Below are 18,168 nucleotides of genomic sequence, written 5' to 3' on the forward strand. Positions count from 1 at the left end.
TTGCTGAGCTCTCCGGTGCGTTCTTTCTTTTTAAGAATGTTCCAAACAGTTGATTTGGCCACACCTAATGTTTTTGCTATCTCTCTGATGGGTTTGTTTTGATTTTTCAGCCTAATGATGGCTTGCTTCACTGATAGTGACAGCTCTTTGGATCTCATATTGACAGTTGACAGCAACTGATTCCAAATGCAAATATCACACCTAGAATCAACTCCAGACCTTTTACCTGCTTAATTGATAATGAAATAACGAGGGAATAGCCCACACCTGTCCATGAAATAGCTTTTGAGTTGATAGTCCCATTACTTTTGGCCCCTTAAAAAGTGGGAGGCACATATTGAAACTGTTGTAATTCCTACACCGTTCACCCGATTTGGATGTAATTACCCTCAAATTAAATCTGAAAGTCTGCAGTTAAAGCACATCTTGTTTGTTTCATTTCAAAACCATTTTGGTGGTGAATAGAGGCCAAAATCTGAAAATTATGTCAATGTCCCAATATTTATGGACCTGACTGTATATATATATATATATATATATATATTATATATATATATATATTTTATATATATATATATATATATATATATATACACACACACACATACAGTATGTATATATACAGTACTATGCAAACGTTTTAGGCAGGTGTGGAAAAAATGCTGCAAAGTAAGAATGCTTTAAAAAATAGAGGTGTTTATTAGTTTATTTTTATCAATTAACAAGATGCAAACTTAATAAACAGAAGATAAATCTAAATCAAATCAATATTTGGTGTGACCACCCTTTGCCTTCAAAACAGCATCAATTCTTGTAGGTACACTTGCACAGTGTTTAAAGGAACTTTTGTAGGGAGGTTGGTCCAAACATTTTGGAGAACTAACCCCAGATCTTCTGTGGATGTAGGCTTGATCAAGTCCTTCTATCTCTTATTGTAATCAAAGATAGGCTTGATGTTGTTGAGATCAGGGCTCTGTGGGGCTCATATCATCACTTCCAGGACTTCTAGTTCTTATTTACGCTGAAGATAGTTCTTATTGACATTGGTGTCATTGTCCTGCTGCAACGACCTGCTGCAGAATAAATTTAGAGCCAATCAGATGCCTCCCTGAAGGTATTCATGATGGATAAGTACCTACCTGTATTTCTTAGCATTAAGGACACCATTAATCCTAACCAAATCCCCAACTCCATTTGCTGAAATGCAGCCCCAAACTTGCAGGAAACCTCCACTATGATTCACTGTTGCCTGCAGACACTCATTATTGTACTTCTCTCCAGCCCTTCGGCGAACAAACTGCCTTCTGTTACAGAGAAATATTTTAAATTTTGACTCATCAGTCTAGAGCACCTGCTGCCATTTTTCTGCACCCCAGTTCCTATGTTTTCATGCATAGTTGAGTTGCTTGATCTTCTTTCCACGTCGAAGTTATAGCTTTTTGGCCACAATTCTTTCATGAAGACCACTTCTGGCCAGACTTCTCAAAACAGTATATGGGTGTACCTGGGTGACACTGGTTTCTGCCAGTTCTGAGCTGATGGCATTATTGGACATCTTCCTAATTTGAAAGGAAGTATGCATAATGTGTCTTCCATCTGATTCACAAGTTTCCCTGGCCAACCACTGCACCTACGGTCCTGATTGTTGCCCGTTTCTTTGTGCTTCTTCAAAAGAGCTTGAACAGCACATCTTGGAACCCCAGTCTGCTTTGAAATCTTTGCCAGGGAGAGACCTTGCTGATGCAGTATAACTTCCTTGTGTCTTGTTGCTGTGCTCAGTCTTGCATTCATGGATGACCTGTGACATGAAACGGTCTTCCACAACCACACCAATGTAGCAGTTTGGCTATTCTTCATCCTGTTTTAAGCCTCCTATGCATCTGTTTCTGTTTCAGTTAATGACTGTGTTTCAACCTACATATGAAAATGATGATCATTATCACTAGGAATGTGCAGGCTCGGTTAGGTTCGAATTTGCACGCCGAGTTCTGATTTTTCCCTCCAAAAAACGGGACTCAGAAAGAGGCAAAACGTCTTCTTGCATGGACAAACATCATCATTCCTAAACAAGTCCGCCTTCCGGGTCTCGCGGGTTTTGGATCCTATATGAGGTACCCGTGTCGGCGCCATTTTCTCACTCGGCTGTGGACAGTGAAGAGGGAGGGTGGGAGTTAGGGCTGGCTGGGCTGTGTAGTGTAGTGTTGTAGTGTAGTGTAGTGTAGTGCAGTGTAGTGTTGTGCTGTGCTGTGCTGCGCTGTGCTGCTGTTGTCCATAGGGGCTGTGTCCACTCCTTCAAAGTCCATAGGGGCTGGCTGGACTGTGTTGTGCTGTCAGTTGTCCATAGGGGCTGTGTCCACTCCAAAGTCCTGTGCAGTGTCCCAGTCCTAAAAGGGTGCTGTAGTGTTGTCCAGGGGGTGCTCTGTCCATCAGGGGTGCTCCCCCCAAGAGCTAAAAAAAAATATTTTTTCTGTGTTTGTGAATTGTGTGCACTGTGGCTGCACGTGCATCAACAAAGGAGCAGCGCCAAGCGTGTGCCTGTGTCCAACAAGTAAAAGGCCGGCTGGCTTGTACGTTAAAGGGTGCTGTAACCCCCAAAGGGCACTCCAAACAAAATAAAAAAATATATTTTTTTGTGTTTGTGATTGTGTGCGCAGTAGCCGCACGTGCATCAACAAAGTAGTGCCAAGCGTGCGCCTGTGTCCCATAAATAAAGGGCCGGCTGGCATGAATGCTAAAAGGTGCTGTAACCCCCAAAGTACACTCCAAACAAAATAAAAAAATATTTTCTGTGTTTGTGAATTGTGTGCGCAGTAGCCGCACGTGCATCAACAAAGTAGTGCAAAGCGTGCGCCTGTGTCCCATAAATAAAGGGACGGCTGGATTGACCGCTAAAGGGTGCTGTAACCCCCAAAGTACACTCCAAACAAAATAAAAAAATATTTTCTTTGTTTGTGAATTGTGTGCGCAGTAGCCGCACGTGCATCAACAAAGTAGTGCCAAGCGTGCGCCTTTGTCCCATAAATAAAGGGCCAGCTGGATTGACCGCTAAAGGGTGCTGTAACCCCCAAAGGGCACTCCAAACAAAATAAAAAATATATTTTTTTGTGTTTGTGAATTGTGTGCGCAGTAGCCGCACGTGCATCAACAAAGTAGTGCCAAGCGTGCGCCTGTGTCATAAGTAAAGGGCCGGCTGGCTTGTCCGTTAAAGGGTGCTGTAACCCCCAAAGTACACTCCAAACAAAATTAAAAAATATTTTCTGTGTTTGTGAATTGTGTGCACTGTGGCTGCACGTGCATCAACAAAGGAGCAGCGCCAAGCGTGCGCCTGTGTCCCATAAGTAAAGGGCCGACTGGCTCATTTCTTAAAGGGTGGTGTAACCCACAAAGTGCACTAGTCTCCAACAAAAATAAAAAATAATTTTCTGTGTTTGTGTTCGCTTTAGCCGCACGTATATATCAATATAACATAAATGGAGGACCAAACTTTCTCCAATAAAAATAAAATAGGGAAAGATCAAGAACCACTTCCTCCTAGTGCTGAAGCTACTGCCACTGGTCATGACATAGACGATAACATGCCATCAACGTCGTCTGCCAAGGCCGATGCCCAATGTCATAGTAGAGGGCACATACAATCCCAAATGACAAAGTTCAGGAAAATGACCTTGAAAAAAACATTTAAATCATCTGAAGAGAAACGTAAACTTGCCAATGTGCCATTTATGACACGGAGTGTCAAGGAATGGCTAAGGTCTTTCCCTATGTTCATGACTAGTGGTTCAGCTTCACATGACGATGGAAGCCCTCCTCCCACTAAAAAAATCAAAAGAGTTAAGCTGGCAAAAGCACAGCGAAGAACTGTGCGTTCTAAGAAGATATCACAAATCCCCAAGGAGAGTCCAAGTGTGGTGGTGGTTGCGATGCCTGACCTTCCCAGCACTGGACGGGAAGAGGTGGCTCTTTCCACCATTTGCCCGCCCCCTGCATGTGCTGAAAGGAGCACCCACAGTCCACTTGCTGATATGCAAATTGAAGATGTCACTGTTGAAGTACAACAGGATGAGGAATCTGGTGTAGCTGGCGATGAGGAGGAAGTTGGCGAGGAGGATTCTGATGGTGATGTGGTTTGTTTAAATCAGGCTCCGGGGGAGACAGTTGTTGTCCGTCGGATGAAAAAGCCCATCACGATAATGCCTGGGCAGAAGACCAAACATTCCACCTCTTTGGTCTGGCAATATCTCTATCCAAATCCGGACAACTGTCTTGCCATATGTAGCATATGTAAAGGTGGAATAAGTAGGGGTAGGGATGTTAACTACCTAGGAACATCCTCCCTTATATGGCACCTGCAGCGCGTTCATAAAAAGTTACTGTCAAGTTCATAAACTTTGGCTAAGTAGTCCTGCAGGCCATGTCACTGGCATGACTGACTCTCCTATCCGGGATCCCTCCGGAGGATCCTGCATTGCTACTCCTCCAGCTGCCGCTGCTGCTGTTGCTGCTGCTGGGAGTCATTCATCATCCCAGAGAGGAAGTAGGAACACCACTACTTTTACTAAACAATTGACCCTCCAACAGTTCTTAGCGAGGAGAATGAAGTACGACAGCAGTCATCCTGAAGCAAAACGTATAACTGAGGCCTTGACTGCTATGTTGGTGTTAGTCGTGCGTCCGGTATCCGCCATTAGTGCAGTGGGATTTAGACAATTGATGGAGGTAGTGTGTCCCCGGTTCCAAATCCCGTCTAGATTCCACTTCACTAGGCAGGCGATACCGAGACTGTACAGAAACGTCAGAAAAAGTGTCCTCAGTGTCCTGAAAAATGCCGTTGTACCCAATGTCCACTTAACCACGGACATGTGGAGAAGTGGAACAGGGCAGACTAAGGACTATATGACTGTGACAGCCCACTGGGTAGATGTATCACCTTATGCAGCAACAGCAGCAGCATCACCAGTAGCAGCATCTCAGAAATGCCAGCTCGTTCCAAGGCAGGCTACGCTGTGTATCACCGGTTTCAGCAAGAGGCACACCGCCGACAACCTCTTAGAGAAACTGAGGGAAATCATCGCCCAGTGGCTTACCCCACTTAGACTCTCCTGGGGATTTGTGATATCTGACAACGCCACCAATATTGTGCGTGCATTACATCTGGGCAAATTCCAGCATGTCCCATGTTTTGCTCACACAATAAACTTGGTGGTGCAGAATATTCTGAAAAGCGACAGGGGCATGCAGGAGACGCTTTGGGTGGCCCGAAAAATTTCTGGCCACTTTCGCCATTCAGCGACTGCATGCCGAAGACTGGAGCGCCAGCAAACACTCTTGAACCTGCCCCGCCATCACCTGAAGCAAGAGGTTGTGACGCGGTGGAACTCAACCCTCTATATGCTTCAGAGGATGGAGGAGCAGCAAAAGGCCATACAAGCCTATACATCCACCTATGACATAGGCAAAGGAGGGGGTATGCACCTGACTCAAGCGCAGTGCAGAATGATTTCCGTGTTGTGCAAGGTTCTCCAGCCCTTCGAACTTGCCACATGTGAAGTCAGTTCAGACACTGCCAGCTTGAGTCAGGTCATTCCCCTCATCAGGCTTTTGCAGAAGCAGCTGGAGAATGTGAAGGAGGAGCAAAGACGGAGCGATTCCGCTCGGCATGTGGGACTTGTGGATGAAGCCCTTCATTCGCTTTGCCAGGAATCCAGGGTGGTCAATCTGTTGAAATCAGACCACTACATTTTGGCCACCGTGCTCGATCCTAGGTTTAAAGCCTATGTGGTGTCTCTCTTTCCGGCCGACACAAGCCTGCAGAGGTGCAAAGACCTGCTGGTGAACACACTGTCAGCTGAAGTGGAACGTGACATGTCAACAGCTCCTTCTTCATTTTCTCCCGCAACTGGGGCTGCCAGGAAAAAACTTAGGTATCCTAAGCAACCCGCTGGCGGTGATGCAGGGCAGGCAGGACCAAGTTTGGACATCTGGTCCGGACTGAAGGACCTGGCAACAATTTCTGACATGTCTACTGTCACTACATATGATACTGTCACCATTGACAGAATGGTGGAGGATTACATCGGTGACAGCATCCAAGTAGGCATGTCAGACAGTCCATACCTGTACTGGCAGGAAAAAGAGGCAATTTGGAGGCCCCTGTACAAACTGGCTCTATTTTACCTGAGTTGCCCCCCCTCCAGTGTGTACTCCGAAAGAGTGTTTAGTGCAGCCGGGAACCTTGTCAGCGAAAGGCGTAGGAGATTGCTTCCACAAAATGTGGAGAAGATGATGTTCATAAAAATGAATTATCAACTCTTCCAGGGAGACCAGCCTCCAGAACATACAGAGGGACCTGTGGTGGTGGATTCCAGTGGGGACTAGTTAATACTCTGTGAGGATGAGGATGTACACAACACTGAAGAGGGTGAGGAATCGGTGGATGAGGAGGATGAGGACGACATCTTGCCTCCATAGAGCCAGTTTGTGCAGGGACAGATTAAGTGCCAGCTTGTTTTGTGGGGGCCCAAACGAACCAATAATTTCAGCCACAGTTGTGTGGCAGACCCTGGCGCTGAAATGATTGCTTTGTTAAAGTGTGCATGTCCTGTTTATACAACATAAGGGTGGGTGGGAGGGTCCAAGGACAATTCCATCTTGCACCTCTTTTTTTTCTTTGCATTATGTACAGTTTGGGGCCTAGTTTTTCAAACTGCCATCCTGTCTGCCACTGCAGTGTCACTCCTAGATGGGTCACGTGTTTGTGCCGCCCACTCGTGTCGCTTAGCATAGTCATCCAGCTACCTCGGTGCAACCTTTTGGACATAAAAACACTATAGTGAGGTGTGAGGTGTGAGGTGTTCAGAATAGACTGGAAATTAGTGGAAATTAAGGTTATTGAGGTTAATAATAGCATAGGAGCAGAAAAACCAACACATTCTGTGATTTTAGCTGTTTTTATGCTTTTTAAAAAAAAAATACAGATCCAAAACACAAAACCCAGATCCCAAAACACGGAAGGGTGGTTTTGGCAAAACCAATCCAGATCCAAAACACGAAGAAAGATCCAGATCCAAAACCAAAACATGAAAAGTTGCCGGTGAACACCCCTAATATATAATATATATATATATATATATATATATATATATATATATAAATCTATACAGAAATCACTCAGGCAAGCTTAAAAATATCAGAGCCAACCACATAAGCTCCATAAGTTATCCTACCCAATTACGTCCCCTGTATAGTCCATATATAACTTTACATACTTTCTCTTTCTTCACTTTTGCATCCTTCTGACCCTAGGCCAACATACCTGTCTGACAGAATTATAGCCTACCAAAAGCCTCTGCACTGACTCTAGAGGGGCCGCCGATTGGCTCCGACAACTGATAGTTCCCACGTGGTGTGACTCGCAAACGTGGGAACTGTCAGTTGCCGGAGCCAATCAGCGGCCGCTCTACAGTCAGCGTGACCCCTGATTGGCTCTCGGGACTGCCAGCTCCATGCATGTTCTGGCAGCTGGCATTCGGGACCTATCAGTATGTGTGGCAACACACATACTGATAGCTAGTACGTGGATCGGGCAAACGCGTTTATTTGTGTTGCCAAGTCCCGTGGATGCTGTGGAGACAAGCGCAAGGATATAGGTGGGTATGAAATCTTCCTTGCAGGGCCATGTTTTAAGGATGTTCTACTGGAGAAGGGGACAGATTCATCTGGAATAGGTAAGTATGTGTGAATGGGTAGGTGTGTGTAATAAAGTTATACTGTCATGGTGTGTGTGTTTTGTCTTTTTTTAACTATTTTGCAGTGAAATTACAGGTGCCGCATGTCTGCTGGCACTTGTTGTTCCACAAGTGCAAAATGGCAGGAATGCTGGCACTTGTAGTTCCACTGTAAAGTACAATAGTCTTACATTATTTGGCCCCCCCATTACCCCCATACCCACTGCTCCAGGGGTATGGGGAAGAGCCCCGGGCTGTAAGCCTGTGGTGCTCGGGAGAGGGGGGACCCTTTTTTGGGGGGTCCCCGACTCCCCCAAGATCACCGGCTTGTGCTGACCGACTTGGGGTGCTAATGCTTTTGACCTGAAGCCCCAGTGATTGGGTCTCCGGGCTGTGGCATTACACCCCGGTCGGTTGGGTCTGGTGCTGGTCTTAAATATAGAGGGTACCCCACGTCTTTTTTGCCCCCTATATTTAAAACCAGCACTAGTCCCTGCAGCCTGGTGTTGGTTTCTAAAATACGGTGGAACCCTACACATTTTGTTCCCCATATTTTTAGAAACCACCACTGGCTGGCAAGCCTGGGGCTGGTTTGGCTTTTGGGGGGGACCTTATGTAATTTTTTTGTAAATTTTTACTACTTTTTTTTACAGGTTAAACAAAAGGGGAATTTTTGGAAAATATTCTAGGGACCCCCCTAAAGATGTGTAGACATGGGGGATTACTATGGGTACCCCCATTTTTAACTACTGAAGGAAGTCCGGGTTTCTAATAGCCGCGGCAGGTGCATAAATGCGGCTTTGAATAAGGTGATGCAGAAGAGCATTTAGAAGTCTTTTTAGGGCAAAACAACTATGGTCATCAAATTTGGGGTACTTGAAAATGGGGTTCAGCATATTTTAAAGTTGCTAAAGTGACTTAAAAAAATTGTGAAAAACCCACCTACCGCAAACACCTGCAATCAAAAAAACACTTGGGGCATACTTGGGGACCCCCCCAGAGTCAAGTTCGCTATTTTTTAAGTTTGTACCCCAACTTTTTTTTTTTCACCCCTTTTTCAAAGTAAATTTTTGGGGTGCCCTTAATTTTTTTTTTTTTTACACAGATTACCTTTGGGGGACTGTCTGAAGGCTGCATGGGGGTTCCCAAAATGTTGCACCACTAAACCCCAATTCTGCACTTTTTAACGCCAGCCATTCATAGGCGATATTTTACCTTCTATTACATTGCATTGACTTAACGCCTAGGCGGAAAGTCTTTCAAATTGAATACGGAGGAAAACTAAAACAGGCGATAATGACATCATCGGCGGTAAATTACCGCGAATCCGAACTTAACACCTCAAATTGAATATGGCCCTATGTCTGTCTGTTATTACCCAGTCTAGTTTTATTACTGTTTGTTTCCAATTGTAAAGCACAACAAAATAAGCTGCCCCTATATAAGTAACTGATAATAAAAAAATAAAAAAATAAGAGAATTGGGTAATAAAATTAGTTATCCCAGATCAATTGGCAGGCATTCCAGACCAATTTCCACCCAAATTTGTCATCCAAATCCATACAGTGGAAGGCCTAAAACAGGCTCCTTAGGTCAAAGTTCTGCCAAGTGTACACCAACAGGATGTCTGACTGGGACATAATCTTCAAGTTAATAAGTTAGGCATCCCAGACCAATTGCCAGGCATCCCACACCATTTGCCACCCCGCTGTGAAGATTTCATTCAAATCCATCAAGTGGAAGGCCCAGAACAGACTCCCTGGATCAAAGTTCTGACCAGCATACACCAACAGTAGGTCCGACTGGGACCTAATCTTCAAGTTATTAAGTTAGGCATCCCAGGCCAATTAACAGCCCTCTGTGAAGATTATCCAAATCCATCCAGTGGAAGGCCCAGAATAGGCTCCTCAGGTCAACATTCTGCCTAGCGTACACCAACAGGAATTCCGACCGGGACGTCAACCCCCTAGTATGTCTTCTGGGATCCAGTGTTACCACTGTGTGAAGTTTTTATCCAACTCTATCTAGTAAAAGGCTCAGAACAAAATTTTGCCCAGCGTACACCAACGGGAAGTCCGACCGGGACCCTAATCCCCATAAAACCTGGCCAGGATGAAACTGGACCACTTCACGTTGGTTTCATCCCAAACGGTGCAGGGGTGTCTGAATGCATAACTGGACAGACAACCAAAAAAACAGACAAATTAATTTTATATATAAGATATCTAAAAAACTGAAAATTCTTTCTCACTAATCAATTTTTCATATCCAATAAATATACATATATGTACTTCTAAGTTACTGATGTGGTATCTTTTGTATCAGACTTTTTCAAAAAATACGAAATGATTGACTGATAAATAGTATCAGAATTTAAATTAATACAAGCTGCGATCAGCACTGATACTGTAGGTACTATAAGATCTGGTGTGTATATATAACCATACACTATTCCATTTATAATGGCATAATTTATGTACAGTAGCTTTTTCTTTTCATTTCCTATTTTTGTTGATTACCTGTTGCCATTTAGTCCTCTACTGAGATTTTTGGAACTGCATCTTTGTCCCTAGTTTTCTGGGAATGTTCTCACAGAGCAATAATTTACATATGATTTATGTATTTTGTGAAATATTTTATTTTCCAGCTGTGTTCACTTAATTGTTCAGACCCACATCATTAATTACTGTTCCCGGGTTGAATAATGGACCTTGAAGTACATCTGCAGCCTTCATATTTTCTTATCGTCCTCGCCTATAAACCAAATACATTGATCCTGAAAAGGACCCCACTGTTTGCTAACATGGTTGCAGCCTATCTATCCATTTATATACAAATTAGACACTGTTACCTCAACACTGAGGTATAAACAATGCTGTTTTTTTCAATAGGAGCAAGAATGAAAAAGGCTGTGGTACCCCTACACTCTGTTTTGAATGGGATATACCAGGAGCAGAGGTATTTACTGGACAGTATAGCTTCCTAAATCACTGCGGTTTCAGAAATTACTGCAGAACAGATATGAGTGCAGAACAGAAATCATTGCCAAGGAGAAATCTCTGCAGACCAACATTTCAGACCATGTCATATAAAAATGTAACTGTCAGTGCAGGTACAGTGTGATAGTTGATCCTCTGACACTGCTCTTCTATTTGAGCACAGCCTGCCCCCCACTGGTACATATCAGCCTGTGCCTTCAGATCAGTGCAGTTTTAGGCACTGGAAGACATCCTGAGTGAACTTGCTTAAACCAAAATCTCTTAACATAATATCTTCATTATTTTGTAAACATAACAAAGATGGTTACAAGTATGGAGCAATTAGTTTAAGCAAACAGCTGCAATTTAGTAATTATACATAAATTGAAAGAGAGGCACTAACCATGACTTAAACCCTAACCACGACTTAAAGTCTAATATTATACCATGAAATGCGTCAGTTGCTGTTTGTTGAATTCATTAAATTCCTGGTGTGAGCTACTATTGAGCACTGCAGAGCGATCTGTATTTCTCTAGTGGAGGATTCTACTCCTGCAGCTTGCAAATGTTACTCAGCACAGATTCATTCTGTTATAGACTTAACAATCTCTTTGTGGTATGTAAATGTATACTTGCTCATATAAACAAGAGGCTATCCTGGCTGTCAGTTATTACAGGTAATATATAACTGAACTTACAGTATATGCATTCATGATATTTTGAAAAGCTTTAAACTGGACCAATACTTAAAATTAATGTACAAAGTATTAAAAACAGCTTCATCTTCTTTGTGCTGCTTCTTTATTTCACCAGTCTACATAGCTGGTGTGAGTGGGGCAAGTTGCCAGAGCAACAGCAAGGAACAGCTGTCAACAGTACCACAACTCTCTCCCATAGGCAGAGGAGACTGTTGCTGCTGCTCAGCGGCAGCAGCCTCGCTGCCCCCACTGCATCCGTTTACAAAGCTGCATGTGCTGGACTGTAAAAACACAGGCAGCTGACAGGTTAGAGGGAGGAGGGGCGGAGGATCCCTGGCCCCTCCATTAAGCCCAGGTAAATAGTACCCATCCCCCCACTCTTGACAACACTTAAAACCCCCTCAACAGCTGTATTGATTTACCATTACTCAGCACCATGAGGTAATTTGTTTCTTTGCAGAAAAGACATAGATATATATGAAAAAAAAACACCACATCAATACAAAGTAATTATTATATTTTCATTTGAATATCTTCACCTGCACAAAATAAGAATAAAATGATATAGTATGAGCAGAACACTTTTAACATTGTAGAATACTAATAAAAACACAAATATTCTCTCTTTAATTCCTGTTTTGCTTCTAACCTTAGATTCCAGATACTGTACATTTCATATTAACAAGCAAAATTTTGGCACAGATCAAGTTGAATACATATGTCAATTATAGTATATAGCTATTAGTAGTTTTCTACTCTGCTTGAGAAAACTGTTATCTGTATTTTTGGTTGAAATTCCATCTAACCACATTAAATAGGCTTTCCCCTCTCCTTACTATTTTTACTTTTATCACATTTTTTCCTAGTATTTCAAAACTTCTTGTATACCAACACTCAATTTTACACTCACAAATCCATGCATACAATTTGCAGAGCTCACACCAGAAATCTCCAAATTCTCCACTTATAATTTAGTCTCTGGCAGCAATTTACCTTTTATATTTGGTTCCACAAATCAACAATAACAATAACACACTAGTCCTGCACTAACAAATATGATAGAACGTTTATTTCGTGTTTTATCAAGGAAATACCTCCCTTGGTATCATTGTAAAACACATCAGTTTTTTTAAGAAGCATATAAAAGTCACAACTGTTATTGTTTTGTCTTATGTAATGTAGGGGCATATGTATCAAAGCTTGATGTGAGATAAATTTGTGAAATATATATCAACAACCAATCAGCTCCAAACTATCATTTCTTAAACACAGTCTGCAAACTGCAAGTTAGAAATTGATTGTTAGTGATATATATCTCACAATTTTATCTCACATCAAGCTTTGATACATATGCCCCTAAGTACTGTGAGACAGGTAATTACTATTGGAACCAAAATCAATACACTTACATATCAGATATATCTCAAAAAATTAGACTGACTTACTCAGAGATGTATCAGTTAAAAGTATAGAAATTCAGACAAGTGCTATAGTAATGTGGATTGTAAGTAAAAAATGTACTTTCTCATTATAGCCATTATATTCAACAATCCTGGACAACTGAAGTCCATGCTCATTCATGTCTCTAGGGAAACCGTCTTGGCGAGACCTCCAAAAATATTATAGAAATAATTCAGTTCAAAAACATAAATCTGAACAAAGAAGGCTACAATAGATACACTTCCAGACCCCCAATGGCGTTGAAAAGGTTCTGAAGGAACTCAGTTCAAACAGAGATTACTATTAAATCATAATTCACAAAGTATTGCACTAACTTCTAGTTGATTTAAAGTTAACTCCTAAAACATACATTATTTTTATTACTTCGTAATTTTAAGGCAATCATATAAAATTTAATTTATTGCATAGTGGCAAACTTTCGACATGGGCAAGAGAACTGTACCAATGTTTAGTTCATATAGTTCTAAAAAGTTCTCAGTGCCTGGTGCACTGCTACAGTACGGTAATACTTTTAAACAGAAACACCTTATTCAAACATTTTTATATTTTAAACATTAACCTTGAACAATAGGGCTACAAGCTTTCATTCAAATTAACACTATTATTATTATTATTATTATTATTATTATTATCCATTATTTTTATGGCATCACAAGGGTCCAGCAGCACCTACCAAATACATACTGATGAGTATTCATACAGCATCAATACACCATGTAGCTTGACTTGCCTGGCATGAGTGAGCCACCTGGTCTGTGCTACTCTGCTAGCGTCTGGCATCTTTTTTCACAAAAAATACATCTAAGTCACAGTGTGATGTGACTAGGATTCACCAGCAGACTGTACTGATTAATTTGATATCTGACACTTTTATATCTGTGTACAACTGAGTCTGTATTTGAACCACAATGGAACTTGGAATTAAAAAAGCTGCGGCCGCTACATTGTAGCACTTTGTACATAGATTCAGAGGCTCAGTTGCACACAGTCACATTGTGACTTAGATGCATTTTACCATGACTGCAGCAAACATGTATAAGGACACATCTGTAAACAGTTAAACATAACAAGAGAACAGTGACAACAGTACAAGTCAATGCAGGACAAATACATTGTATATAAACAATGCTGCACAGTGGTCATAGCACTAAAATAAGTACTGTAGCAGGGTGGCAGAAGTCAAGGATAGGTGCTGTTGAAAGGAGTATGGAGTAGATAATAGTATAAGTAAGGGAAGGAAAAGCACAATACAGAAGAGGGCCCTGTCTGTGAGAACTTACATTCTAAAGGGGAGGGGCAGACGGACAAGGGTGACACAGATGGGGTAGACAGAGAGCAAGGTACAGAGGGTTAGGATGAGAGATTGATGACTTTGAATATAGTTTACTTATGAAGCTCCTCAAAGGTATTAGAGTACATACAACCAGTGTCGTATCCAGGGCAGGTCAGTCGGGGCTCGTGCCCTGGGCACCGTGGGACCAGCGGCACGGGGGGCGCCGCCGGCCATGGTCCTGGGTTTGGTAAAGTCAGTCAGTGTCAGTGTAGTGTGGACCACAGTGAGTGCACTAAACAGTAACACACACATAGCCGCCAGCAATGGGTAGTACACATGTAATACTCCGCAGCGTTGTGTGTGTTTTAGCAACCAAAGAGAGTCAGACAGACTCTCATTGGCTGCTGCGCCCACTGCCAGAGCCAGGCTGGTGCTCACTCATGAGCTCCACTTTCCGCCTTCTGCAATGGGTGATGGGAGAGATGTCATGACCGAGTGGGACTGAGCAGGAGGATGAAGGAGCAGACAGTGGCGGGCGCGACAGGAGCGGGGATTCAGGTAAGTGTTTTGTGTATGTATGTATGTATGTCTGTGTGTGTGTGTTATGTAAGGGGCACTACTGGCCAGGGGCACGGTATAGGGGGCACTTTATAACTTCTGTGGGCACTGAATAGATTGGACCACTACTGGGGGCACTGTATAAGGGGCACTGCATAGGGGGGATCACTACTGTGGGCACTGTATAAGGGGCACTACTGGGGGCCTGCATAAGGGGAACCACTACTGGGGGCACTGTATCAGGGGAACTACTGGGGGCCTGCATAAGAAGGACCACTACTGGAGGCACTGCATACTGTGAGCACTATATAAGGGGCACTACTGGGGGTCTGCATAAGAGGGACCACTACTGGGGCACTGTATAAGGGGCACTACTGGGGGTCTGCATAAGAGGGACCACTACTGGGGCACTGTATAAGGGGCACTACTGGGGGCCTGCATAAGAGGGACCACTACTGGGGACACTACAAACTGGGGGTACTGTATAAGGGGCACTACTGGGGGCCTGCATAAGAGGGACCACTACTGAGGGCACTGCATATGGGGCACTTCTTAGGGGGGCACTGTATAAGGGTTTACTACTGGGGGCACTGCATAAGGGGCACTATTGGAGGCACTTTACAAGGGTGCACTACTACATAGGGCACTGCAACTGGGGGCATTGCATAAGGGGCACTACTACAGTGATCATTGCAAGAGGGGCACTACTACTGGGGTCATTAAGGTGCATATGGAATGGAAAGGAATGGTCAAAGAGTGACGAGAAATGGGGGGTATCATGTTGACATGCCCCCATTTTTCAGTGTCAAGGCCACTTGTGGCATGTGACCATGCCCACTTTTTGACACACATGCCTTCGGCACACGCACATAGGGGGGGGCTCCATTTTTCATTTTGCCCTGGGCTCCCTAGTTACACCACTGCATACAACTGATATGTCACAGACTAGTACAAACAAAGTACATAAATACATTATTACAGTGTGCAGTTAGCTTAATTATCTAGAGAAAACAAAAAAAAGAGAAAGGGTCTTGCTCATGCACGAAATGGATGAACACATTAGGGAGAATTTGGCAGAAAAGAAAAGGAGGGGTGTCAAGATAATATGAAAAAAACAGTCTTTAAGGGTACTTTTGAAGTTTAGGAGACTGAGTAAAAATTTGACATTGTGGGAAAGCCTTCCAAGGGGCAGGAGCAGCCCAAGAAACATCCTGATTGAAAAAGTGCAAAAAAGTAAAAAGGGAAAAGGTAAGGCAGCATGTGATTATATTTATTTTCCCCAGTACATTTTGTCATTCAAATAAGAGTGCATTTATATTAAAATGACCCCCCCCTACTGTTCCTTCTGCTTACAGATTTGTTACCTCCTGCAGATTGGATGTATTAATGTGGTACCAAATGAGCGAGAAGCACATCATTGTTTAGGTTTCATGTAGAATTTGTATTGATATACTGATAATTTGTTTGAATGTGACAGGCTGTCTGTATGAGCTTAAACTTTATGCCAATGGAATGAGGGAATTAAACAAAAAAAACAAAAAGTATGGTGGTCGCTCACATCAGCTTAATGACATTGCACAGGTGCTTGTAAAGGGCGGGGTTTACATTGAACTACAGAAAAAAAAGATTTTCCCTCCAGCACACTGCAGCAATATCAACAAAAATACTTGAATCCTACATAATAATAGAAATTCAGAGGTATTGGTTACATACATTTGCAAATATATGAATAAGCGCCAGGCCAACGTCAAGGCTCCTTTATCCCGGCATCCCTAACACTATGGTGTTCATGGCCGAGGTGCAGGGAACCCCAGAAGAATCTAGCCAAGGACCATCCCCAGGGCATCACATGAAAAAGGGAAGAAAAGGTGATAGTGAAGTGTAAAGTATAGATGTGTAAAGATAATCAATAAGTGTTAATATAAAGAGAAAGAGTTAAAATTACATAAATAATAGACAAACAAATATAAAGGTGATAAAATATATCTATGTGAATTAAGTGGTGATGCCCTGAAAAAGGCCCAGCCAGAGCAACTTCAGGGGCCCCACACCCAAACGATCACCCCAAAATAATTGTTGCTACCTAACAGTAGTACCCAATTTGGGTCATATAATTACAAATTATAGACTGTCTATATGAGCTTAAACTTTATGCCAACGGAATGAGGGCATGAATGATAGTTTAACAATTATTTAAATTCATACTTGCCTACCCTCCAAGGACATGCGGGAGGCTTCTGATTTTTCAGGTAACCCCCCCACACCCCAGGAGGGGTAGGCACTTCTCCATTCTCCACATTCAGCCCACTTCCTAGTGAAGATTGTTTTTAACTTATGTCTACATTTGAGATAAAATTATTTGGTTCAGTCTCTTTTTTTTTATATTTCAGCATACTTTAGGAATGGAGCTCAAAACAATAGAAAACTTAAGCCATCAAATATCAAGGTGGAAACTAGCTACAGGGCTGTTTATGTACACAATGCTTTTTTTTTATCTCTTACCCAGCTCTTTAAACTGCCAAATTTACTAAGGGCAAGACCCACACAAAAGCACAATTTTTCAAAACCCCACTCTACAAGACGCCGTCCAAATTTTTTATTTCTTTACTATTTTTTGCTTCACAGTTATTTACTTTAGCACAAATATGTTCTGAAGTGTTTTATGATTTTTCACATGTAGATTCAAAACCACCATATTTCTCAAGTAGCAGTAAAGAAATTAAAAAAATAGGTGGCTATGACAGATGAGAAAGCTGAAAAAGAATGCTGTTTGAGCAATTTTGACCAATCAGAGATTAGAAACCAGAATACATTTATCAGGTAAATAATCATTGTATATTGCATAAGGTGGAAAAAAAATTTATAATTATTTTATGCGGTAATTTATTAGAGGTCAAAATTATGAATGATTGGATTAATTGAACAAAAATATTTCTTAATTATAATAATTATTTGCCAATATTAAATAAGTGCTAATATGGGCGATAAAAAAAATATTTATGATGCAGAGACAATTTTGTATTTCATTACTGATGTTGCACAAATTATAATATATTGTTTTTCCCTCTATAAATACATTTTAGTGACCCTATAAGCAATCATTTAATATTATGGGGCAATTTTATTTAATTCATTTATTTGGGGTAAAAATTATGAGTAATTGGATTAATAGACAAATATTGTTTCTTAATTATATTAAGTTGCTAATATTAAATGAGTGCTAATATGGGCGATAAAATAAAATATTTATGATGGAGAAACAATTTTGTATGTAATTATTGATGTTGCACACATTATAAAGCATTGTTTTCCCTTTATAAATAAATTTTTAGTATCCCTATTAGCATTCATTTAATATTGGTGACTATTTAATTATTAAATAGTATTGGTCTAATTACCTATTCATTTGACCCTAATGTATTCATTAAATAGATATATTAATTGAATAATATTGACCCCATAAGATATTTATTAAG

This window comes from Taudactylus pleione, unplaced genomic scaffold (assembly GCF_031769625.1).
Source record: "Taudactylus pleione unplaced genomic scaffold, aTauple2 ptg000095l, whole genome shotgun sequence".
Classification (NCBI taxonomy): domain Eukaryota; kingdom Metazoa; phylum Chordata; class Amphibia; order Anura; family Myobatrachidae; genus Taudactylus; species Taudactylus pleione.